The sequence below is a fragment of the Siphateles boraxobius genome, unplaced genomic scaffold (assembly GCF_051911475.1).
Source record: "Siphateles boraxobius isolate OS27281-9 unplaced genomic scaffold, OSU_SipBor_1 89, whole genome shotgun sequence".
Classification (NCBI taxonomy): Eukaryota; Metazoa; Chordata; class Actinopteri; order Cypriniformes; family Leuciscidae; genus Siphateles; species Siphateles boraxobius.
The window spans coordinates 1,376,117-1,401,754 of record NW_027509218.1 but is presented as its reverse complement, the minus strand read 5'-3'; positions in this window follow the sequence as shown (position 1 = coordinate 1,401,754).

Sequence of the window (25,638 nt, the reverse complement as noted above, 5' to 3'; positions counted from 1 at the left end):
TTCAAACTAATCTTTCTTTCTTTCTAACTAACTAATATATCTTTCTTTCTCCCTAACTAATCTATCGTTCTTTCTAACTAATCTTTCTTTCTAACTAATCTTTCTTTCTAACTGATCTATCTTTCTTTCTAACTAATCTTTCTTTCTTTCTTTCTTTCTTTCTAACTAATCTATCTTTCTTTCTAACTAATCTATCTTTCCTTCTTTCTAACTAATCTATGTTTCTTTTTTTCTTTCTTTCTAACTTATCTTTCTTTCTTTTTTCTTTCTAAATAATATTTCTTTCTTTCTAACTATTCTTTCTTTCATTCTAACTAAACTTTCTTTCTTTCTTTTTCTTTCTAATTAATCTAACTAATCCATTTTTCTTTCTTTCTAACTTATCCATCTTCCTTTCTTTCTAACTTATCCATCTTTCTTTCTTTCTAACTTATCCATCTTTCTTTCTTTCTAACTAATCCTTCTTTCTTTCTTTCTTTCTTTCTTTCTTTCTTTCTTTCTTTCTTTCTTTCTTTCTTTCTTTCTTTCTTTCTTTCTTTCTACCTAATCTTTCTTTCTAACCTCTCTATCTTTCTTTCTTTCTAACTAATCTTTATTTATTTCTAACTAATCTTTCATACTTTCTAGCAACCACCCAAAATACCTTACAACACACTAGCAACACCATAGCAACCACCCAGAACACCCTAGCAACTGCCTAGCAACCACCCAGAATACCCTAGAAATCGCCTTGCAACCACACAGAACACCCTAGCAACCATCCAGAACACCCTAGCAACTGCCTAGCAACCACCCAAAATACCTTACAACACCATAGCAACCACCCAAACTACCATAGAACACCCTAGCAACACCATAGCAACCACCCAAAACATCATAGCAACTGCCTAGCAACGACCCAAAATACCTTAAAACACCCTAGCAACACCATAGCAACCACCCAAAATAGCCTAGAACACCATAGCAACACCATAGCAACCACCAAGAACACCATAGAACACCCAAGCAACCATCTAGAACACCCTAGCAACCGCCTAGCAACTACCCAGAACACCCTAGCAACTGCCTAGCAACTACCCAGAACACCTTAAAACACCCTAGCAACCACCCAGAACACCCTAGCAACTGCCTGGCAACCACCCAGAAAACCCTAGCAACCACCCAAAATACCTCAAAACACCCTAGCAACACCATAGCAACCACCCAAAATAGCCTAGAACACCCTAGCAACACCATAGCAACCACCCTGAACACCCTAGCAACCACCCAAATACCTTAAAACACCCTAGCAACCACCCAAAATAGCCAAAAGCACACTAGGAACACCATAGCAACCCCCAGAACACCCTAGCAACTGCCTAGCAACCTCCCATAACGCCCTAGCAACCACCCAAAATACCTTAAAACACCCTAGCAACACCCTAGCAACCAAGCAAAATACTCTAGAACACCATAGCAACACCATAGCAACCACCCAAAATACCTTACAACACCCTAGCAACTGCCGAGCAACCACCTAGAACACCCTAGCAACCACCCAAAATGCCTTAGCAACCACCCAGCAACCACCAGAACACCTTGGCAGCCCACTAGAAACACCCTAGCAACCTTAAATTACTTTAAACTACTTTAAACTTTAAACTATTTAAAACTTTAAACTATGTTAAACTACTTTAAACTAATTTAAACTTTAAACTAATTTAAACTTTAAACTAATTTAAACTTCAAACTACTTTAAAATTCAAACTAATTTAAACTTCAAACTACTTTAAACTTCTTCAAACTTTCTGGTCAAAACTTCAAACTACTTTAAAATTCAAACTAATTTAAACTTCAAACTACTTTAAACTTCTTCAAACTTTCTGGTCAAAACTTTCACAAGTCAACTTAAGGTTTGTCTCAACGAACTTTTTCTAGTTAGTGGTGCTTGCTGAAAGCAAGGCAACACTATTGTTATTGTCCACACTTATTATTCTTTTTCTTATTATTATTCTTCTGGCCACTTTTTGACGCGCTACTCCTCCCCCAGTTTTTGTCACAGACCCATGAATGAGGTGTCAAAACGTGCGGCCTGTTCGGGAATGGTGTGCTATGACTTTTATAAGCGATCGGGGGTACGATGTTCGCCCCAGGGGCGAAAAACCGGCCGAAAAATCCCATAGACTTAACATTGCGTCAAACTTTGACGAGTCGTAGGTCGGAACGAAGATGTCGCACCTACACCATAGAAACCGCTTTTATATTGAACATAACTCTGGATCACAGTGTCATAGAGACAAGGGGGCGGGCTCCTTTTACTCAGACAACCAATCAGTCTCTCAGGATCATTGTGAAGCTATCAAGCCACGCCCTAGCAAGAGCACCTTAGCAACAACTCCCATAGACTTCCATTGAAAGAGATCGAAGGGATATCTCTGGACTGAATTGTCATAGAAACATGAGGGTGGTCTCGTTTGACTCGGGCCAGCAAACAGCCAATCATGAATCACCTCAACACTTCCTAGCCACACCCTAGCAACCATTGTCGAGCACCTTAGCAACCAAAATCCAAAGAGGAATATCGTCCATTCTGAATGTCACAGAGGCATGGGAGTTGGTTTATATCATTCATACTGACAAGCAGCCTTTGGAGTTTCATGATTGGCAGCTGCCAAGCCACTCCCTAGCAACCAAACAGAGTACCCTAGCAACCATTTTGCAAGACCTACATCTCTATATCAGAACATCGTATAGAGATGGGGGTTGGTTTATATCATTCATACTGACAAGCAGCCTTTGGAGTTTCATCATTGGCAGCTTCCAAGCCACTCCCTAGCATCAAACAGAGTACCCTAGCAACCATTTTGCAAGACCTACATCTCTGCATCAGAACATCGTATAGAGATGGGGGTTGGGTCTTTTGACTCATGCTAGCACACAGGACTTTCAACATGCTAAACATGCTAGCTGTGAATAGCTACATGCTAATATTGATTAGCTAAGTGCTAAATCATGCCATGAACATTATAAAAACTCTATAGTAACCAAATGTGAACACTACCAACCACCTAGTAACACCATAGCAACCATCCCGAATACCATAGCAACTACCTAAAACACCCTAGCAACCACCCAAAACACCCTAGCAACCGCCTAGCAACACCATAGCAGCCACCCAGAATACCCTAGCAACCGCCTAGCAACAACCTAGCAACCACCCAGAATACCCTAGCAACCACCTAGCAACACCCTAGCAACCGCCTAGCAACACCCTAGCAACCACCCAGAACACCCTAGCAACCGCCTAGCAACACCCTAGCAACCACCCAGAATACCCTAGCAACCGCGTAGCAACACCCTAGCAACCACTCAGAACACCCTAGCAACCGCCTAGCAACACCCTAGCAACCACCCAGAACACCCTAGCAACCGCCTAGCAACACCCTAGCAACCACCCAGAACACCCTAGCAACCGCGTAGCAACACCCTAGCAACCACCCAAAACACCCTAGCAACCACCTAGCAACACCTTAGCAACACCCTAGCAACACCCTAGCAACCACCCAGAACACCCTAGCAACCGCCAAGCAACCACCCAGAACACCCTGGCAACTGCCTAGAAACGCCCTTGCAACCACCTAGAACACCCTAGCAACCACCAGAACACCCTTACAACCACCTAGCAACACCATAGCAACCAACCAGAATACCCTAGCAACCGCCTAGCAACACCCTAGCAACCACCCAGAACACTCTAGCAACTGCCTAGCAACCACCCAGAATACCCTAGCAACCGCCTAGCAACACCATTGCAACCACCCAGAACACCATAGCAACCGCCTAGCAACACCCTAGCAACCACCCAGAATACCCTAGCAACCTCCTAGCAACACCATAGCAACTACTCTAGCAACACCCTAGCAACCACCCAGAACACCCTAGCAACCGCCTAGCAACACCATAGCAACCACCCAGAATACCCTGGCAACCGCCTAACAACGCCCTAGCAACCGAGTGGCGAGTTTTGCCACTGCAAGCACCACTTCACATTTTCTTCTGGAAATGTACATTCTAGGTATTATTCTTCTTCTTCTTTTTCTTAACCAGAATTTTCTGACTCTAACTCCTCCTAGAGTTTTAACTCTACAAACTCCAAACTCGGGTCAGACCTTCAGACTGTTCTGACTCAAGTTGCTATATCTTTTCAGACTGATTTGACTTTCAGTTTTCTTAAAAATGAATATTAAAAACCATAAAAATCCCATTGACTTTCATTGCAACAGTTCAAATTGAGCCAAGGCTACGGTGGCCCAGTAGTGTACAACACAAAAACTCAAATCTAAACTCCCTGAAGCCCTAGATTCAATTAAACAACCATTCTATATGTAGTAATGAACTTATCTATCTATCTATCTATCTAATAATCTTTCTTTCTTTCTAACTAATCTTTTTTTCTTTCTAACTAATCTTTCTTTCTTTCTTTCTTTCTTTCTTTCTTTCTTTCTTTCTACTTAATCTCTTTCTTTGTAACTAAGCTATCTTTCTTTCTATTTCTTTCTTTCTAACTAATCTTTCTTTTCAACTAATCCATCTTTCTTTCTTTCTTTCTTTCTTTCTAACTAATCCATCTTTCTTTCTAAATAATCTATCTTTCTTTCTGACTAATATTTCTTTTTTCTAACAAATCCATCTTTCTTTCTAACTAATCTTTATTTATTTCTAACTAATATTTCTATCTATCTATCTATCTATCTATCTATCTATCTATCTATCTATCTATCTATCTATCTATCTATCTATCTATCTATCTTTCTAACTAATCTATCTATCTTTCTTTCTAACTAATCTTTCTAACTAATCTATCTTTCTTTCTTTCTAACTAATCTATCTTTCTTACTAATCTCTTTCTTTCTTTCTAACTAATCTTTCTTTCTTTCTTTCTTTCTTTCTACTTAATCTATCTATCTTTCTTTCTAAATAATCTATCTATCTTTCTTTCTAACTAATCTATCTTTCTTTCACTTTCTTTCTTTCTAACTTATCTATCTTCCTTTCTTTCTAACTAATCTTTCTTTCCACTAATCCATCATTCTTTCTTTCTAATCTATCTATCTTTCTTTCTCTTTCTTTCTTTCTTTCTTTCTTTCTTTCTTTCTTTCTTTCTTTCTTTCTAACTACTCTTTCTTTCTAACTAATCTATCTATCTATCTTTCTTTCTAACTAATCTTTCTTTCTTTCTAACCAATCTATCTTTCTTTCTTTCTAACTAATCTATCTTTCTTACTAATCTCTTTCTTTCTTTCTAACTAATCTTTCTTTCTTTCTTTCTTTCTTTCTTTCTACTTAATCTATCTATCTTTCTTTCTAAATAATCTATCTATCTTTCTTTCTAACTAATCTATCTTTCTTTCACTTTCTTTCTTTCTAACTTATCTATCTTCCTTTCTTTCTAACTAATCTTTCTTTCCACTAATCCATCAATCTTTCTTTCTAATCTATCTATCTTTCTTTCTCTTTCTTTCTTTCTTTCTTTCTTTCTTTCTTTCTTTCTTTCTTTCTTTCTTTCTTTCTTTCTAACTACTCTTTCTTTCTAACTAATCCATCTTTCTTTCTAACTAATCTATCCATCTTTCTTTCTAACTAATCTTTCTTTTTTCTAACAAATCCATCTTTCTTTCTAACTAATCTTTCTTTCTTTCTAACTAATCTTTCTTTCTTTTTAACTAATCTATCTATCCTTCTTTCTAACTAATCTATCTATCTTTCTTTCTAACTAATCTTTCTTTCTAACCAATCTATCTTTCTTTCTAACTAATCTATCTTTCTTTCTAACTAATCTATCTTTCTTTCTAACTAATCTATCTTTCTTTCTTTCTAACTAATCTTTCTTTCTTTCTTTCTTTCTTTCTTTCTACTTAATCTATCTTTCTTTCTAACTAATCTATCAATCTTTCTTTCTAACTAATCTATCTTTTCTCTTTTTTCTTTCTAACTTATCTATCTTCCTTTCTTTCTAACTAATCTTTCTTAAGCTATCTTTCTTTCTCTTTCTTTCCTTCTAACTAATCTTTCTTTCTTTCTTTCTTTCTTTCTTTCTAACTAATCCATCTTTCTTTCTTTCTAGCTAATCCATCTTTCTTTCTAACTAATCCATCTTTCTTTCTTTCTTTCTAACTAATCTTTCTTTTTTCTAACAAATCCATCTTTCTTTCTAACTAATCTTTATTTCTTTCTAACTTATCTTTCTTTCTTTCTAACTAATCTATCTTTCTTTCTATCTAACTAATCTATCTATCTTTCTTTGTTTCTAACTAATCTTTATTTCTTTCTAACTAATCTTTCTTTCTAACAAATCTATCTTTCTTTCTTTCTTTCTAACAAATCTATCTTTCTTTCTAACTAATCTATCTATCTTTCTTTCTAACTCCTCCTAGAGTTTTAACTCTACAAACTCCAAACTCGGGTCAGACCTTCAGACTGTTCTGACTCAAATTGCTATATCTTTTCAGACTGATTTGACTTTCAGTTTTCTTAAAAATGAATATTAAAAACCATAAAAATCCCATTGACTTTCATTGCAACAGTTCAAATTGAGCCAAGGCTACGGTGGCCCAGTAGTGTACAACACAAAAACTCAAATCTAAACTCCCTGAAGCCCTAGATTCAATTAAACAACCATTCTATATGTAGTAATGAACTTATCTATCTATCTATCTATCTAATAATCTTTCTTTCTTTCTAACTAATCTTTTTTTCTTTCTAACTAATCTTTCTTTCTTTCTTTCTTTCTTTCTTTCTTTCTTTCTTTCTTTCTTTCTTTCTACTTAATCTCTTTCTTTCTAACTAAGCTATCTTTCTTTCTTTTTCTTTCTTTCTAACTAATCTTTCTTTTCAACTAATCCATCTTTCTTTCTTTCTTTCTTTCTTTCTTTCTTTCTAACTAATCCATCTTTCTTTCTAAATAATCTATCTTTCTTTCTGACTAATATTTCTTTTTTCTAACAAATCCATCTTTCTTTCTAACTAATCTTTATTTATTTCTAACTAATCTTTCTTTCTTTTTAACTAATCTATCTATCTATCTATCTATCTATCTATCTATCTAATCTATCTTTTTTCTTTCTAACTAATCTATATTTTTTCTTTCTAACTAATCTATCTTTCTTTCTAACTAATCTATCGTTCTTTATTTCTAACTAATCTATGATGCTTTCTAACTAATCTATCTATCTTTCTTTCTAACTAATCTTTCTTAAGCTATCTTTCTTTCTCTTTCTTTCCTTCTAACTAATCTTTCTTTCTTTCTTTCTTTCTAACTAATCCATCTTTCTTTCTTTCTAGCTAATCCATCTTTCTTTCTAACTAATCCATCTTTCTTTCTTTCTTTCTAACTAATCTTTCTTTTTTCTAACAAATCCATCTTTCTTTCTAACTAATCTTTATTTCTTTCTAACTTATCTTTCTTTCTTTCTTTCTAACTAATCTATCTTTCTTTCTAACTAATCTATCTATCTTTCTTTGTTTCTAACTAATCTTTATTTCTTTCTAACTAATCTTTCTTTCTAACTAATCTATCTTTCTTTCTTTCTTTCTAACAAATCTATCTTTCTTTCTAACTAATCTATCTATCTGACTCTAACTCCTCCTAGAGTTTTAACTCTACAAACTCCAAACTCGGGTCAGACCTTCAGACTGTTCTGACTCAAGTTGCTATATCTATCTTTCTTTCTAACTAATCCATCTTTCTGTCTTTCTAACTAATCTATCTATCTTTCTTTCAAACTAAACTTTCTTTTTTCTAACAAATCCATCTTTCTTTCTAACTAATCTTTCTTTCTTACAAACTAATCTATCTATCTTTCTTTCTTTCTAAATAATCTATCTTTCTTTCTAACTAATCTATCGTTCTTTCTTTCTAACTAATCTTTCTTTCTAACTAATCATCCTTTTTATTTCTAACTAATCCATCTTTCTTTCTTTCTTTCTTTCTTTCTTTCTTTCTTTCTAACTAATCCATCTTTCTTTCTTTCTAACTAATCCATCTTTCTTTCTTTCTAACTAACTAATCTTTCTTTCTAACTAATCCATCTTTCTTTCTTTCTAACAAATCCATCTTTCTTTCTAACTAATCCTTCTTTCTTTCTTTCTTTCTTTCTTTCTTTCTTTCTTTCTTTCTTTCTTTCTAACCAACTAATCTTTCTTTCTTTCTAACGAATCTATCTTTCTTTCTACCTAATCTTTCTTTCTTTCTAATCTATGTATCTTTCTTTCTTTCTGACTAATCTTTCTTTCTTTCTAATCTATCTATCTTTGTTTCTTTCTAAATGATCCATCTATGTTTCTTTCTAACTAATCTATCTTTTTTCTTTCTAACTAATCTGTCTTTCTTTCATTCTAACAAATCTATCTTTCTTTCTAACTAATCTATCTTTCTTTCTAACTAATCTATCTTTTTTCTTTCTAACTAATCTATATTTTTTCTTTCTAACTAATCTATCTTTCTTTCTATCTAATCTATCGTTCTTTATTTCTAACTAATCTATGATTCTTTCTAACTAATCTATCGTTCTTTCTAACTAATCTCTTACTTTCTTTCTAACAAATCTGTCTTTCTTTCTTTCTTTCTTTCTCACTAATCTATCTTTCTTTCATTCTAACAAATCTATCTTTCTTTCTTTCTAATTAATCTGTCTTTCTTTCATTCTAACAAATCTATCTTTCTTTCTTTCTAACTAATCTATCTTTCTTTCTTTCTAATTAATCTTTCTCTCTAACTAATCTATCTTTTTTCTTTCTAACTAATCTATATTTTTTCTTTCTAACTAATCTATCTTTCTTTCTAACTAATCTATCGTTCTTTATTTCTAACTAATCTATGATTCTTTCTAACTAATCTATCGTTCTTTCTAACTAATCTCTTTCTTTCTTTCTAACAAATCTGTCTTTCTTTCTTTCTTTCTTTCTTTCTCACTAATCTATCTTTCTTTCATTCTAACAAATCTATCTTTCTTTCTAACTAATCTGTCTTTCTTTCATTCTAACAAATCTATCTTTCTTTCTTTCTAACTAATCTATCTTTCTTTCTTTCTAATTAATCTTTCTTTCTAACTAATCTATCTTTTTTCTTTCTAACTAATCTATCTATATTTCTAACTAATCTATCTTTTTTCTTTCTAACTAATCTATCTATCTTTCTTTATTTCATTCTTACTTATCTTTCTTTCTTTCTAACTAATCTATCTATCTTTCTTTCTAACTAATCTATCTTTCTTTCTTTCTAACTAATCTTTCTTTGTTTCTAACTAATATTTCTTTCTTTCTAACTAATCTATCTATCTTTCTTTCTAACTAATCTATCTATCTATCTTTCTTTCTAATAAATCCATCTTTCTTTCTAAATAATCCTTTCTTTCTTTCTTTCTAACTAATCCTTTCTTTCTTTCTTTCTAAAAATCCATCTTTCTTTCTAACTAATCCTTTCCTTCTTTCTTTCTAACTAATCCTTTCTTTCTTTCTAACTAATCTATTTTTCTTTCTTTCTAAAAATCCATCTTTCTTTCTAACTAATCCTTTCCTTCTTTCTTTCTAACTAATCCTTTCTTTCTTTCTAAATAATCTATTTTTCTTTCTATCTAACTAATCCATCTTTTTTCTTTCTAACTAATCTTTCTAACTAATCTATCTTTCTTTCTTAACTACTCTATCTTTCTTTGTCATGACAGACTGACGGAAGCAAGTGCAGTATAACTCTTTATTTAAGGTAGAACAATAATGAATCCAACACAGGCAAACAGGTAAGTGACGCAGGAACTCCGAGGGTCAGATGATAGGTGAAGAAGCAGAGATGCGGTGATGAGTGTCCAATAGTGCGATAATGTCCATAAAAATCCACAGAACGAAAACCGGAACAAGGAAGGCAAGAGACTGGAACGCGACAGGAACACAGACACACCGGGAAACCACATACAACGATCTGACAGGGAAGATGAGAAAATGGTGAGTATAAATACACATGATCTGACAAGCTGCAGCTGGTGAGAGGGATAATGAGTGGATGGGTGATGAGTGCTGATGAGCGGAACGCCCATATAATCAGCGCGCTGACATATAACAACAGAAACACGAGACAAGAAGAAAACGTAGGATTTACCAACCGTGACATTCTTTCTTTCTTACTGATCTTTCTTTCAAATCGATCTTTCTGTCTTTCTAACTAATCTTTCTTTTTATCTTTCTTTCTTTCTAACTAATCTTTCTTTCTAGCTATCTTTCTAACTAATCTTTCTTTCTATCTATCTTTCTAACTAATCTTTCTTTCTAATCTATCTTTCTTTCTTTCTAACTAATCTTTCTTTCTTTCTAACAAATCTTTCTTTCATTGAAACTAATATTTCTATCTATCTATTATTTATCTATCTTTCTAACCAATCGTTTTCTTTCTTTCTAACTATTCTTTCTTTCTAACTAATCTTTCTTTCTTACTTTCTAACTAATCTATCTATTTTTCTTTCTTTCTAACTAATCTATCTTTCTTTCTTTCTAACTAATCAATCTATCTTTCTTTCTAACTAATCTATCTTTCTTTCTAACTAATCTATCTTTCTGTCTTTCTTTCTAACTAATCTATCTTTCTTTCTTTCTAACTAATCTCTCTTTCTTTCTTTCTAACTAATCTATCTATCTTTATTTCTTTCTAACTAATCTTTCTTTATTTCTTTCTAACTAATCTATCTTTCTTTTTTTCTAACTAATGTTTCTTTCTTTCTAACTAATCTATCTTTCTTACTAATCTCTTTCTTTCTTTCTAACTAATCTTTCTTTCTTTCTTTCTTTCTACTTAATCTATCTTTCTTTCTAACTAATCTATCTTTTATTCTAAATAATCTTTCTTTCTAACTAAGCTATCTTTCTTTCTCTTTCTTTCTTTCTTTCTAACTAATCTTTCTTTCTTTCTAACTAATCCATCTTTCTTTCTTTCTTTCTTTCTAACTAATCCATCTTTCTTTCTTTCCTTCTAACTAATCCATCTTTCTTTCTAACTAATCCATCGTTCTTTCTTTCTAACTAATCTTTTTTTCTTTCTAACTAATCTATCTATCTTTCTATGTTTCTAACTAATCTTTCTTTCTTTCTAACTAATATATCTTTCTTTCTAACTAATCTATCTTTCTTTCTAAGTAATCTATCTTTCTTTCTTTCTTTCTAACTAATTCATCTTTCTTTCTAACAAATCCATCTTTCTTTCGAACTAATCTTTCTTTCTTTCTAACTAATCTATCTATCTTTATTTGTTTTTAACTAATCTTTCTCTCTTTCTAACTAATCCATCTTTCTTTCTAACTAATCTATCTTTCTTTCTTTCTTTCTAACTAATCTATCTTTCTTTCCAACAAATCCATCTTTCTTTCGAACTAATCTTTCTTTCTTTCTAACTAATCTATCTATCTTTATTTGTTTTTAACTAATCTTTCTCTCTTTCTAACTAATCCATCTTTCTTTCTAACTAATCTATCTTTCTTTCTAACTAATCTATCTTTCTTTCTTTCTAACCAATCTATCTTTCTTTCTTACTAATCTATCTATCTTTCTTTCTTTCTAACTAATCTGTCTTTCTTTCTTTCTAACTAATCTATCTATCTTTCTTTCTTTCTAACTAATCTTTCTTTCTTTCTAACTAATCTTTCTTTTTTCTACCAAATCAATCTTTCTTTCTAACTAATCTTTATTTATTTCTAACTAATCTTTCTTTGTTTCTTTCTTTCTAACTAATCCTTCTGTCTTTCTAACTATTCCATCTTTCTTTCTAACTAATCTTTCTTTTTTTCTAACAAATCCATCTTTCTTTCTAGCTAATCTTTATTTCTTTCTAACTAATCTTTCTTTCTTTCTAACTAATCTATCTATCTTTCTTTCTTTCTAGCTAATCTATCTTTCTTTCTAACTAATCTATCTATCTTTCTTTCTAACTAATCTATCTATCTATCTTTCTAACTAATCTCTCTTTCTTTCTAAATAATCTATCTATCTTTATTTCTTTTTAACTAATCTTTCTTTATTTCTTTCTAACTAATCTATATTTCTTTCTTTCTAACTAATCTTTCTTTCTTTCTAACTAATCTATCTTTCTTACTAATCTCTTTCTTTCTTTCTAACTAATCTTTCTTTCTTTCTTTCTTTCTACTTAATCTATCTTTCTTTCTAACTAATCTATCTTTTATTCTAACTAATCTTTCTTTCTAACTAAGCTATCTTTCTTTCTCTTTCTTTCTTTCTTTCTAACTAATCTTTCTTTCTTTCTAACTAATCCATCTTTCTTTCTTTCTTTCTTTCTAACTAATCCATCTTTCTTTCTTTCCTTCTAACTAATCCATCTTTCTTTCTAACTAATCCATCGTTCTTTCTTTCTAACTAATCTTTTTTTCTTTCTAACTAATCTATCTATCTTTCTATGTTTCTAACTAATCTTTCTTTCTTTCTAACTAATATATCTTTCTTTCTAACTAATCTATCTTTCTTTCTAAGTAATCTATCTTTCTTTCTTTCTTTCTAACTAATTCATCTTTCTTTCTAACAAATCCATCTTTCTTTCGAACTAATCTTTCTTTCTTTCTAACTAATCTATCTATCTTTATTTGTTTTTAACTAATCTTTCTCTCTTTCTAACTAATCCATCTTTCTTTCTAACTAATCTATCTTTCTTTCTTTCTTTCTAACTAATCTATCTTTCTTTCCAACAAATCCATCTTTCTTTCGAACTAATCTTTCTTTCTTTCTAACTAATCTATCTATCTTTATTTGTTTTTAACTAATCTTTCTCTCTTTCTAACTAATCCATCTTTCTTTCTAACTAATCTATCTTTCTTTCTAACTAATCTATCTTTCTTTCTTTCTAACCAATCTATCTTTCTTTCTTACTAATCTATCTATCTTTCTTTCTTTCTAACTAATCTGTCTTTCTTTCTTTCTAACTAATCTATCTATCTTTCTTTCTTTCTAACTAATCTTTCTTTCTTTCTAACTAATCTTTCTTTTTTCTACCAAATCAATCTTTCTTTCTAACTAATCTTTATTTATTTCTAACTAATCTTTCTTTGTTTCTTTCTTTCTAACTAATCCTTCTGTCTTTCTAACTATTCCATCTTTCTTTCTAACTAATCTTTCTTTTTTTCTAACAAATCCATCTTTCTTTCTAGCTAATCTTTATTTCTTTCTAACTAATCTTTCTTTCTTTCTAACTAATCTATCTATCTTTCTTTCTTTCTAGCTAATCTATCTTTCTTTCTAACTAATCTATCTATCTTTCTTTCTAACTAATCTATCTATCTTTCTAACTAATCTCTCTTTCTTTCTAAATAATCTATCTATCTTTATTTCTTTTTAACTAATCTTTCTTTATTTCTTTCTAACTAATCTATATTTCTTTCTTTCTAACTAATCTTTCTTTCTTTCTAACTAATCTATCTTTCTTACTAATCTCTTTCTTTCTTTCTAACTAATCTTTCTTTCTTTCTTTCTTTCTACTTAATCTATCTTTCTTTCTAACTAATCTATCTTTTATTCTAACTAATCTTTCTTTCTAACTAAGCTATCTTTCTTTCTCTTTCTTTCTTTCTTTCTAACTAATCTTTCTTTCTTTCTAACTAATCCATCTTTCTTTCTTTCTTTCTTTCTAACTAATCCATCTTTCTTTCTTTCCTTCTAACTAATCCATCTTTCTTTCTAACTAATCCATCGTTCTTTCTTTCTAACTAATCTTTTTTTCTTTCTAACTAATCTATCTATCTTTCTATGTTTCTAACTAATCTTTCTTTCTTTCTAACTAATCCATCTTTCTTTCTAACTAATCCATCGTTCTTTCTTTCTAACTAATCTTTTTTTCTTTCTAACTAATCTATCTATCTTTCTATGTTTCTAACTAATCTTTCTTTCTTTCTAACTAATATATCTTTCTTTCTAACTAATCTATCTTTCTTTCTAAGTAATCTATCTTTCTTTCTTTCTTTCTAACTAATTCATCTTTCTTTCTAACAAATCCATCTTTCTTTCGAACTAATCTTTCTTTCTTTCTAACTAATCTATCTATCTTTATTTGTTTTTAACTAATCTTTCTCTCTTTCTAACTAATCCATCTTTCTTTCTAACTAATCTATCTTTCTTTCTTTCTTTCTAACTAATCTATCTTTCTTTCCAACAAATCCATCTTTCTTTCGAACTAATCTTTCTTTCTTTCTAACTAATCTATCTATCTTTATTTGTTTTTAACTAATCTTTCTCTCTTTCTAACTAATCCATCTTTCTTTCTAACTAATCTATCTTTCTTTCTAACTAATCTATCTTTCTTTCTTTCTAACCAATCTATCTTTCTTTCTTACTAATCTATCTATCTTTCTTTCTTTCTAACTAATCTGTCTTTCTTTCTTTCTAACTAATCTATCTATCTTTCTTTCTTTCTAACTAATCTTTCTTTCTTTCTAACTAATCTTTCTTTTTTCTACCAAATCAATCTTTCTTTCTAACTAATCTTTATTTATTTCTAACTAATCTTTCTTTGTTTCTTTCTTTCTAACTAATCCTTCTGTCTTTCTAACTATTCCATCTTTCTTTCTAACGAATCTATCTATCTTTCTTTCTAACTAATCTTTCTTTTTTTCTAACAAATCCATCTTTCTTTCTAGCTAATCTTTATTTCTTTCTAACTAATCTTTCTTTCTTTCTAACTAATCTATCTATCTTTCTTTCTTTCTAACTAATCTATCTTTCTTTCTAACTAATCTATCTATCTTTCTTTCTAACTAATCTATCTATCTATCTTTCTAACTAATCTCTCTTTCTTTCTAAATAATCTATCTATCTTTATTTCTTTTTAACTAATCTTTCTTTATTTCTTTCTAACTAATCTATATTTCTTTCTTTCTAACTAATCTTTCTTTCTTTCTAACTAATCTATCTTTCTTACTAATCTCTTTCTTTCTTTCTAACTAATCTTTCTTTCTTTCTTTCTTTCTTTCTTTCTTTCTTTCTTTCTACTTAATCTATCTTTCTTTCTAACTAATCTATATTTTATTCTAACTAATCTTTCTTTCTAATTAAGCTATCTTTCTTTCTCTTTCTTTCTTTCTAACTAATCCATCTTTCTTTCTTTCTTTCTAACTAATCCATCTTTCTTTCTTTCTTTCTAACTAATCCATCTTTCTTTCTTTCCTTCTAACAAATCCGTCTTTCTTTCTAACTAATCTTTATTTCTTTCTAACTAATCTATCTATCTTTATTTGTTTTTAACTAATCTTTCTCTCTTTCTAACTAATCCATCTTTCTTTCTAACTAATCTATCTTTCTTTCCAACCAATCTATCTTTCTTTCTAACTAATCTATCTATCTTTCTTTCTTTCTAACTAATCTATCTTTCTTTCTAACTATATATTTCTTTCTTTCTTTCTAACTAATCTATCTACCTTTCTTTCTTTCTAACTAATCCTTTCTTTCTTTCTTTCTTTCTAACAAATCCATCTTTCTTTCTAACTAATCCTTTCTTTCTTTCTTTCTAACTAATCCTTTCTTTCTTTCTAACTAATCTATTTTTCTTTCTATCTAACTAATCTCTCTTTCTTTCTAACTAATCTATCTTTTTTCTTTCTAACTAATTTTTCTAACTAATCTATCTTTCTTTCTTAACTACTCTATCGTTTTTCTTTCTTTCTTTCTTTCTTTCTTACTGATCTTTCTTTCAAATCGATCTTTCTGTCTTTCTAACTAATCTTTCTTTCTATCTATCTTTCTTTCTAACTAATCTTTCTTTCTCTCTATCTTTCTAACTAATCTTTCTTTCTAACTAATCTTTCTTTCTTTCAATCCATCTTTCTAACTAATCTTTCTTTCTAATCTATCTTTCTTTCTAACTAATCTATCTGTCTTTCTTTATTTCTTTCTTACTAATCTTTCTTTCTTTCTAACTAATCTTTGTTCCCTTTCAAGGGAACTCGAGCTGCGTTGAGACGCGGTGGGAACGCTCTGCGTGATTGCGTCGTGAAGCACGTGTATAATCAGTCCAATGGAAGAGCGAGACGTCATAGGCGGTGACGTCATAGACCAGGAAGCTATAAAGCACACCAGAAAACAGACCGCGACAGCTTCTGTTGCCTTCAGCAAGCGATCTGTGTATTCTGTCCTTGTCATATTTATTGTTGTCTGTCAAGTTGCAATATATATATATATAATGGCAAAAGAGAGCAAGCAGCTTTTGTGTTGTTCCCTGCCCACGTTATATCACGGGTGGGGACACACACATCAGCTTTTTGTTACTATTTGGGAGTGGAGCATGCCACAGTCAGTTCTCGAGGGGGCTGATTGTGAGCATTGCGAGAAGCTGTCCGTGAGGACGCTCCGCTCCCGCCGGGCGTTCTTCGAGGAGGACGGTTCGGTTCGCGCTCCCCGCGCGGGTCCCGCTGTTGCCGATGCATGGCGGCGACTCGCATTTTGGGGTTCGCAAACGGATCTGACAGCGGGGGTTGGGACTGGCCCCGCCCTATCTCAGCTTTCACCTGCCAGATCCAGTGCTGGCTATTTCCAGTTCCGAGGAATTGGTATCATTAGTGTTTTGTTTAGAAAAAGAGAACAAAACAAATAAAGATATTAAGAAAAGGCAGATGTTTGAGTTTTCAATAAATGAATAAATAAGTCAGCTCATAACTCTGTTGAATAAAGAGGAGCTTTAAAAGGAGGTTTATCTAGTGCTGTTGCTAGTTAAATATTTTCTGGCCAGCTGAACATCATGAGTGTGAAAATAAAAAGAGTTTATTAGATGAAATAAATCTAAAAACAGAAAAACTCTGTATCTCAGCCTCCTCGACTGCCGTTTTTTCCCTATCTCCACACCACACTGTGGTGTCGAGATCGTGGAATAAGTCGGTTTCTATTTTATGTGTTTAATGCCCAACGTCTAACTATAGTAATGCTATGGGTATTAAGTATCATGGTATGACAGTGCCTCGGGTTAAAGAGACGCTTGCTAGCTTTCTCTCTCCCGAGTCGGCGTCATCATTTTTAACCCCGACGTTACCCACCAGCCATCTAAATAAAAAAATTTATTTGGCAACGCTGGTGGGTAAATTATAAAGACATGGATGAATGTGAGGTTGTAAAAAAAAAAAAACAGCACTGACGCTATTCGAGAATTGCGTCGTGCAAAAACAGATAAACTATACTGGGGAGGGACGGTTTCGAGAAATCGTTTCTCCTCTGCGTCCTCTGGGTGGCGACTCTCTGAGGAGGGTCGCAGCATGGCCAGCTCGGTTGTTTTCCTGCTGGTGGCCACGGAGTGATATATTTATATATATATATATATATATATATATATATATATATATATATATATATATACGTTTTTCTGATTTAAAAATAAAGAAAAATAAGATAAAATTATATCTGTTCTTCTGGACGCTCCGCTTTCAAAAAAACAAAAACAAACTAAGAATAAACCGTTCAGCGGCGTTCCAGAGGTTTCTTCCTCACCAATCTAATGTTCCTGAGACTGCTGGGCGGAGCAGTCTCAGTCTACTAAGCTCCTCGCAGCACAGAGTGCAAGAACGAGCATCGCCATTTGGGCTCCTCCACAATCGAAGGGGACTTGGGTGGCGGTAGCAGTCTGGCCAGTTAGAGATATGCAAGATCTGAGGACTATTTTATCTCTAAAAAAGCTTGGACAATAGGAAGCCCTGACGCCGAGGCTATCAGGCTTCTAAAGGGTGGTCCCCTCCGGGGTAGGGATGGTTTTGAGAAAATCGTTTCCCCTCGGCGCCCTCTGGGGTGCGACTCTCTGAGGAGGGTCGCAGCGCTGCCAGTTCGGTTTTCCTGCCGGTTCGCCGTTCAGGACACCAAGGTGTCAGTGTCCCCAAACGATCCTCCGAGGGGGGTCGTAGAGCAGTCAGTTCGGTTTCCCTGCCGGTTCGCCGTTTCAGAGTGCCGAGGTGCCTGCTTTTTCCAATTATCCTCCGAGGAGGGTCGTTGGAACTAAGTTATTTAAAGGGAGGCAAGATCTGAGGCTTGTGTCATCTCTAATAAAGCTTCTGAGGGCTCCTCCGGGGCAGGGACGGTTTTGAGAAATCGTTTCTCCTCGGCGCCCTCTGGGGTGCGACTCTCTGAGGAGGGTCGCAGCGCTGCCAGTTCGGTTGTTCCCTGCCGGTTCGCCGTTCAGGGCACCGAGGTGTCAGTGTCCCCATACGATCCTCCGAGGAGGGTCGTAGAACGGTCAGTTCGGTTGTTCCCTGCCGGTTCGCCGCTTCAGGGCACCGTAGTGACTGTTCAACCAAATCCAGAGGCCAGTCTTGAGAGACTGGTTCCCCTAGTAGAATTTCTGGCAGCGTGGAAACTACTGCCACATATTTCTCGGTGGGTCCTGCACACTATAAAAAAGGGTTCAGAATTCGGTTCTTGTCCGCCCAGATTTCTAGGGGTCCTCCCCACTGTGGTGGACCTCGAGCAGGCTTTGGTTATGGAGCAGGAAGTACTGATACTTCTGCAAAAGGAGCTGTAGAAGGGGTTCCTCCTCCCGGCAGACAGTCAGGGTTTTACTGCCATTACGTCATTGTTCCGAAAGAGGATGAGGGGTTGCGTCCTACTCTAGACCTGCATCAATTAAACAGCAGATTTCAGAATCTTAAGTTCAAAGTATGCTTACGCTAAATATGATTGTGTCACAGATTCAGCCCGAGGACTGGTTTGTCACAATAGACTTAAAGGACGCTTACTTATCTATCCATCCTCATCACAGGAGGTTCCTGAGGTTTGCTTTCAGGGGCGAAGCATACCAGTATCGGGTTCTTCCATTCGGCCTAGGTTATCACCCCACACCTTTTACAATATGCGTGGATGCAGGTCTGGCTCCTCTGAGATTCCAGGGCATTCGCGTATTAAATTATATCGACGATTGGTTGATTTTAGCTCAGTCCGAGCTTTTGGCAGTTCAACATCGAGATGTCGTTCTGTCCCACATAAGGAGGTTGGGGTTGCGGCTCGACACCAAAAAGAGTGTACTCCTCCCAGCTCAGAGGACCACTTTCTAGGTGTATTATGGGATTCGACAACAATGCAAGCACGTCTGTCTCCTGCACGTATTTCTGCGATTCTCACAGTCCCAAAGAATGTAAAACTAGGTCAGTCACTCACTGCAAACAGTCTCTGAGACTGTTGGGGCTCATGGTAGTTGCGTCTAACGTAGTTACTTTTGGCCTTCTGTACATGAGACCCCTGCAGTGGTGGCTCGGGACCAAGGGGTTTTCTCCGAGGGGAAATCCGTTTTCGCATGATCAAGGTCACGCGGCTATGCCTTCATGCCTCGGACCTGTGGAAGAAACCTTGGTTCCTCGCCCAGGGCCCAGTGCTGGGTGCTTCTTGTCAACGCGTCACGCTATCGACGGATGCTTCCCTCACAGGATGGGGGGCGGTCATGAGTGGCCGCTCGGTGAAAGGTCTTTGGCTGGGGCTCATGGCAGTTGCGTCCAACGTAGTTACTTCTGGCCTTCTGTACATGAGACCCCTGCAGTGGTGGCTCGGGACCAAGGGGTTTTATCCAAGGGGAAATCCGTTTTCGCATGATCAAGGTCACGCGGCTATGCCTTCGTGCCTCGGTCATGTGGAAGAACCTTGGTTCCTCGCCCAGGCCCAGTGTTGGGGGCTTCTTGTCGACGCATAATGCTATCGACGGATGTTTCCCTCACAAGTCGGGGGCAATCATGAGTGGTTGGTCGGCGAAGGGTCCGGACAACACACTGATGGTCTCGTATATCAGAGCAGATATCCTGTTGAGGCAGGGGCTGTGGCCCGGGGAATGGAGACTTCACCCCGATGTGGTGGAGCTTCTTAGGGAGAACTTCGGTCAAACTACAAGTCGACCTTTCGCATCGCTTGTACAATGCATTGCCCTTGTGGTTCTCCCTCATGCATCCAGCTCCGCTTGGACTGGATGTAATGTAATAGGTGTGGTTGCCGCTACACCTATACGCTTTTCCCGATATCTTTGCTCCTGGGAGCTCTGGAGTTGTGGATACTGTGGGCTCGGCCTCTGAGGGGGCCCAGCTCATAGATTCAGGTATCTCGACCGAGGTCGTGGAGACCATACTCCAGTCTAGAGCTCCCTCCACGAGAAGACTAATATGCTGTTCTCTGCCTGGTGCAGAGAACGCCTTCTGAATCTCGTTTCTGCCCTGTTGGTACAGAACTTGATTTCTGTAATGAATGTTTCTTTGCTGGGCTATCTCTGAGGAGAGATCCTTAATTTCGTCTTCTCCGTGGTACATGAGGCTGAGGCCTGCACGTACTTGGATTTGCACCTGGTTGGTGGTAGTATTTCTTCACCCCAGATCGGGTTGTATTTCTAGGTCCCTACTAAATGTGCGGGTCATTTGTGCTCCAGGCCTTCTGTCCTCCACCTCTAATACCCCAGATCAGGAAAATCTTAAATCTGTTATGCCCTGTTATGCCTATACACCTCTCCACTCCCGGGGCTAGGTTGCTTGCTTCTAGTGTGCGCAAGGACTTCACACAGAACGGGCATTTGTCTTATGGCGTAGTGGGTATGGGGTTCCCACCGCGTCTCAACGCAGCTCGAGTTCCCTTGAAAGGGAACGTCTCAGGTTACGTATGTAACCCTGGTTCCCTGAGAGGGAACGAGACGCTGCGTTCTCCTGCCATACTTCCTGCATGCCCTGGTCGACTTGCTTCAGGCTTTTTCAGAAGCTGTCGCGGTCTGTTTTCTGGTGTGCTTTATAGCTTCCTGGTCTATGACGTCACCGCCTATGACGTCTCGCTCTTCCATTGGACTGATTATACACGTGCTTCACGACGCAATCACGCAGAACGTTCCCACCGCGTCTCAACGCAGCGTCTCGTTCCCTCTCAGGGAACCAGGGTTACATACGTAACCTGAGACGTTTCTAACTAATCTTTCTTTCTAACTAATCTATCTTTCTTTCTTTCTTTCTAACTAATATTTCTTTCTTTCTAACTAATCTATCTATCTTTCTTTCTTTCTAACTAATCCTTTCTTTCTTTCTTTCTTTCTTTCTAACTAATCCTTCCTTTCTTTCTTTCTTTCTTTCTTTCTAACTAATCTATTTTTCTTTCTATCTAACTAATCTTTCTTTCTTTCTAACTAATCTATCTTTTTTCTTTCTAACTAATTTTTCTAACTAATCTATCTTTCTTTCTTTCTAACTAATCTTTCTTTCTTTCTAACTAATCTATCTTTCTTACTAATCTCTTTCTTTCTTTCTAACTAATCTTTCTTTCTTTCTTTATTTCTTTATTTCTACTTAATCTATCTTTCTTTCTAACTAATCTATCTTTTATTCTAACTAATCTTTCTTTCTAACTAAGATATCTTTCTTTCTCTTTCTTTCTTTCTAACTAATCCATCTTTCTTTTCTTTCTTTCTAACTAATCCATCTTTCTTTCTTTCTTTCTTTCTAACTAATCCATCTTTCTTTCTTTCCTTCTAACAAATCCATCTTTCTTTCTAACTAATCTTTATTTCTTTCTAACTAATCTATCTATCTTTATTTATTTGTGTTTAACTAATCTTTCTCTCTTTCTAACTAATCCATCTTTCTTTCTAACTAATCTATCTTTCTTTCTTTCTAACTAATCTATCTTTCTTTCTTTCTAACCAATCTATCTTTCTTTCTACCTAATCTATCTATCTTTCTTTCTTTCTAACTAATCTATCTTTCTTTCTAACTAATATTTCTTTCTTTCTAACTAATCTATCTACCTTTCTTTCTTTCTAACTAATCCTTTCTTTCTTTCTTTCTAACAAATCCATCTTTCTTTTGAACTAATCCTTTTTTTCTTTCTTTCTTTCTAACTAATCCTTTCTTTTTTTCTTACTAATCTATTTTTCTTTCTATCTAACTAATCTTTCTTTCTTTCTAACTAATCTATCTTTTTTCTTTCTAACTAATTTTTCTAACTAATCTATCTTTCTTTCTTAACTACTCTGTCATGGTTCTGCCTTCGTGTTCTTTATTTTCCCTGGTCATAGGGCAGGATCATGAGAGAATCATGTTTTGTGTGCAAGCGCATGGCCAGCTGTTTGGCCATGTGCTTGTGTTGTCTCGTTATGTAACTCCGCCCCCTTGTTATCCTAGTCTCGTCTTGATTGTCTAGTCAGTTTCACCTGTCCTTGTCATTAGTGTTCCCTTTATAATCCCCTTGTGTTTGCTGTCCTGTGTCGGTTCATTGTTATATCTTGTTATACATCGTGTGTGTTATACTTTGTGTTACCTTGTGATTCCTGTCTGAGTGCTTTGCTAATCTTTGTCATCCTTGTGAGTACCCTGTCAAGTGCATTGTCTTCAGAGAAGTTCTGTCTCTTCGTTTGCTGTTTTATTTTACCGTCAAGTCATTACCAAGTTTTGTCAACCCTGTTCCAGTCCTGTTTTGCCCCCTCGCGGGTTTTGTTTTCCTGTTTTGTCTGTTAATAAACTTTGTGTAATCGCATACTGTCTGCGCTTGGGTTCGTTCCTGATCAGCCGTAACATACTCTATCTTTTTTTCTTACTGATTGTAGGGTCTGGACCAATCAGACACACACTAATTATTCATATTCACTATATTTAATGAATATAAAGGTCTATGAAACTCTCCCCCAAAACTAACCTCACAAATGAAGTTACTTTGTCAGCCGGGTGTCCGGTTACAGAACACTTTAAGACTGATAACAGACTTTACGACCTCAAAGGAATGTGGCCACATGCGCCACATGCTTAAGAGAGAGAGACCATCTTTAATTAAATAAACTTTGCGGTGTTACTCTGATCTATGAAGGAACATGCCTCACAGAAACTGTGATGATTTACTGTCTCGTGTACTATTAGGTATAACAACATGGTATGTTTGATTGGGGTGTATGTGGTTGAACAACCACCCAACGGTCAATATAACCTCACCTGTATCATGCTTCCTAGCAAATTAATCCTCATTTAATGACACACACTTTGATGTACATCACCTTCTCTTAGAATGCAATGTGAATTTGTTATGTCTATTTGAGCTTGAATGAACAGTCTAAGCATGCTGGGGACAAAGACCATAAATCAACTAAGAGCCGCTTCCCCTCTCGGACATGTCACCTTACTCATAGGTCCATTCAAACCTTAGGGGTTGGTTCTTTTCTCAGGGTATATCAGAGGCAGGCAACAGTGACCGCCCTCTCTTAGTTTTTTCATCCAGCCGCAACACTGTTCTGGTGAGACTGGGGAGCCCCCTCCCCCTCCACGGGGGCCCCAGGGCCCAGCAGGCCTCGATTCCAACCAGATCCGGCCTCATGGAAAAGAGAGAAGACTCTCTCACAAAGAACCAAGGACAATCTCAGGAGTTTTGGAACAAAGACTCCAACCAACAAAGACTCCAACCAACAACGACTCCAATCACCCATCCTTCCGACTTCCTCACTTCTCCTGGGTGCTCTGCGTGGCCTCAACAGAGTCCCAGGCCTTCACCAAACCAGTCATGCATTCCTGGAGAAAGAGAACGCTCAACCAACTTCCACTTGACACTGCCGGAACCATCAACGACTCCAATTTTCAACAACTTCAAGAATTGTTCCCATTACAAATGCAAGTATTCAATTCAATGAAATGTGAAAATGAAATTCTGATGGTTCTTCTCATAGACCCTCTTCCGGTTTCCAATTTCATCCTATCACTAACCTATTTATGTATTCATGTGTGTATGTTGTTTAGTTTATTTATATTCATATAAATGTCTATATTTAGTTAATAAAACTTGTACATAATATGTATTTGGTTCTGTTTTGTTTGCAATACAAGTCACTTTACGATCACGGTTTTTGCTACTGGCTCAAAGTACTGTACAGGCGAAGAAATAATTATTCTTCGGTGGCCATGGAAGATACCCTTTATTAGAATAAATTAATAATCAAAATAGTTCGTTGGAAGAACTGATTAATTGATTGTAATATTAATTCAGCCACATCAAGTTAATCCAATTAACTGACCCAAATATTTATAATTAATAATAACAAGATATTATTGATTATTAATATTTCCAAAAAGCTGAGTTCCTTACATAATGGTGGAGAATGCAGGCATCGTATTAAACATTGTATGCAAGCAGACAGTAATCAATCATATGTTGTCCCATAAGTTTTATTAACATCTCATACATGCACGTACAAGTTTCTGAGTAAATCAGCAAAACTATAGCTTGAATATGCCTTCCTACGAATGGCAGAAAGTTCACAAATGCTATAATGCATATTTAAATCGTACGATAAGAAACTCCTGATATTAGCGAAGAAAGCCTAATTTCAGATATAAATCGAGCATAAGCCTTCTCTGACGAAGAAATCTCAGATTAGCCGCGCGCATAAATGGTACCAGAACTAATTAACCTGATATGGACGAAGAAATCTCCATTTTCAGCATTTTTGAATGTGATCTGAGCGATGTTCCTCAATCACCGATTAAGGCCTTATTATGCGTTACGTCATTGTATTCATATTAAACCGCTGAAGCGCTCATATGAAACAATCGCGTCGAATTAGTGGTATAAATTCTAGCTTAGCTAACTAGTAATTTGCCATTGTCTGTGAAAGAACGGTGCTGTTTTGATTTGTTAAAAAGAGTCACTCACACGCAACGTCGTATCTAAGCGAGAGACTCAGTGCAAACTGTCAGCACAGCTCGATCGCTGCTCCGAACGATCTGTGTTGTTGGTTGGCATTGCGTCCGGAACGCGAGCAGGCGTTCCTATCTAGTTTTTATGACAACAGCACCAATCTCACAGACCCTCGTGTAAACAAGCGACGGTTGTAGCCAATAGCTCCCTCAATCCTAACTTACACGCATGACTTACAAGTAAAACCCTCTACCTCGAGTGATAGTTTTAGCACCGCCTAAAAACTTAGACACGTTAGAGCGTAAAGTGTAACCTTAAACCAAAGACTATAGATTTTGCGTGATTTGAACTGAGTGATTTGAACACGAGTAATGAGAGTCAAAGCTCTTCGAGGCTTTGAATCAAAGGAGTCAACTGAGTCACAAATGACTCTTTGTTTGAAGCGCCCTCGCTGGCGACCCCTGCTGGTCAAAACAGTGGAAGTGTAGCGGAAACTCAAATCAACGGAACACCTTTTACAAACCAATCGCAAAGGTTTTATCAAAAGGTGTAATCAGGTAATGGCAATCCACGAGCTACCTAATATCGTTTAATATGAGGTGTCTTTCAAGGCATAATATCTTAGTAAACCGTAGGGCTCGTTTTATGAAAGCTTGACTTGAAAGTCAATCAGACCCTTTATCAAATGCGTCATTAAATGTGTACGAATCTATAAAGTGATACGAGATCACATAGAGACCAGATACACAATGGTTCACGAACCGTTGAAATTTAAAACAATTTCGAAACAGCTATGACGCGTAACGAAGCCCAGTTTAATAAAATCACTTGACCTTAGCAGTGATACACTCCGAATGATTTGAGACGAATGATTCACCCTGGTGTCAGAGCTTCACGAAGCACGTCTCATAAGAGGGTTAAACCACCCTCTTCTCTCTCTCTTTCTCTCTCTCGACCCCTTCCTCTTGGTTTCACTTTCAGATTGAAACCCAGATACTTTGGGTTTTTATTTGTGTTTCTTTTATT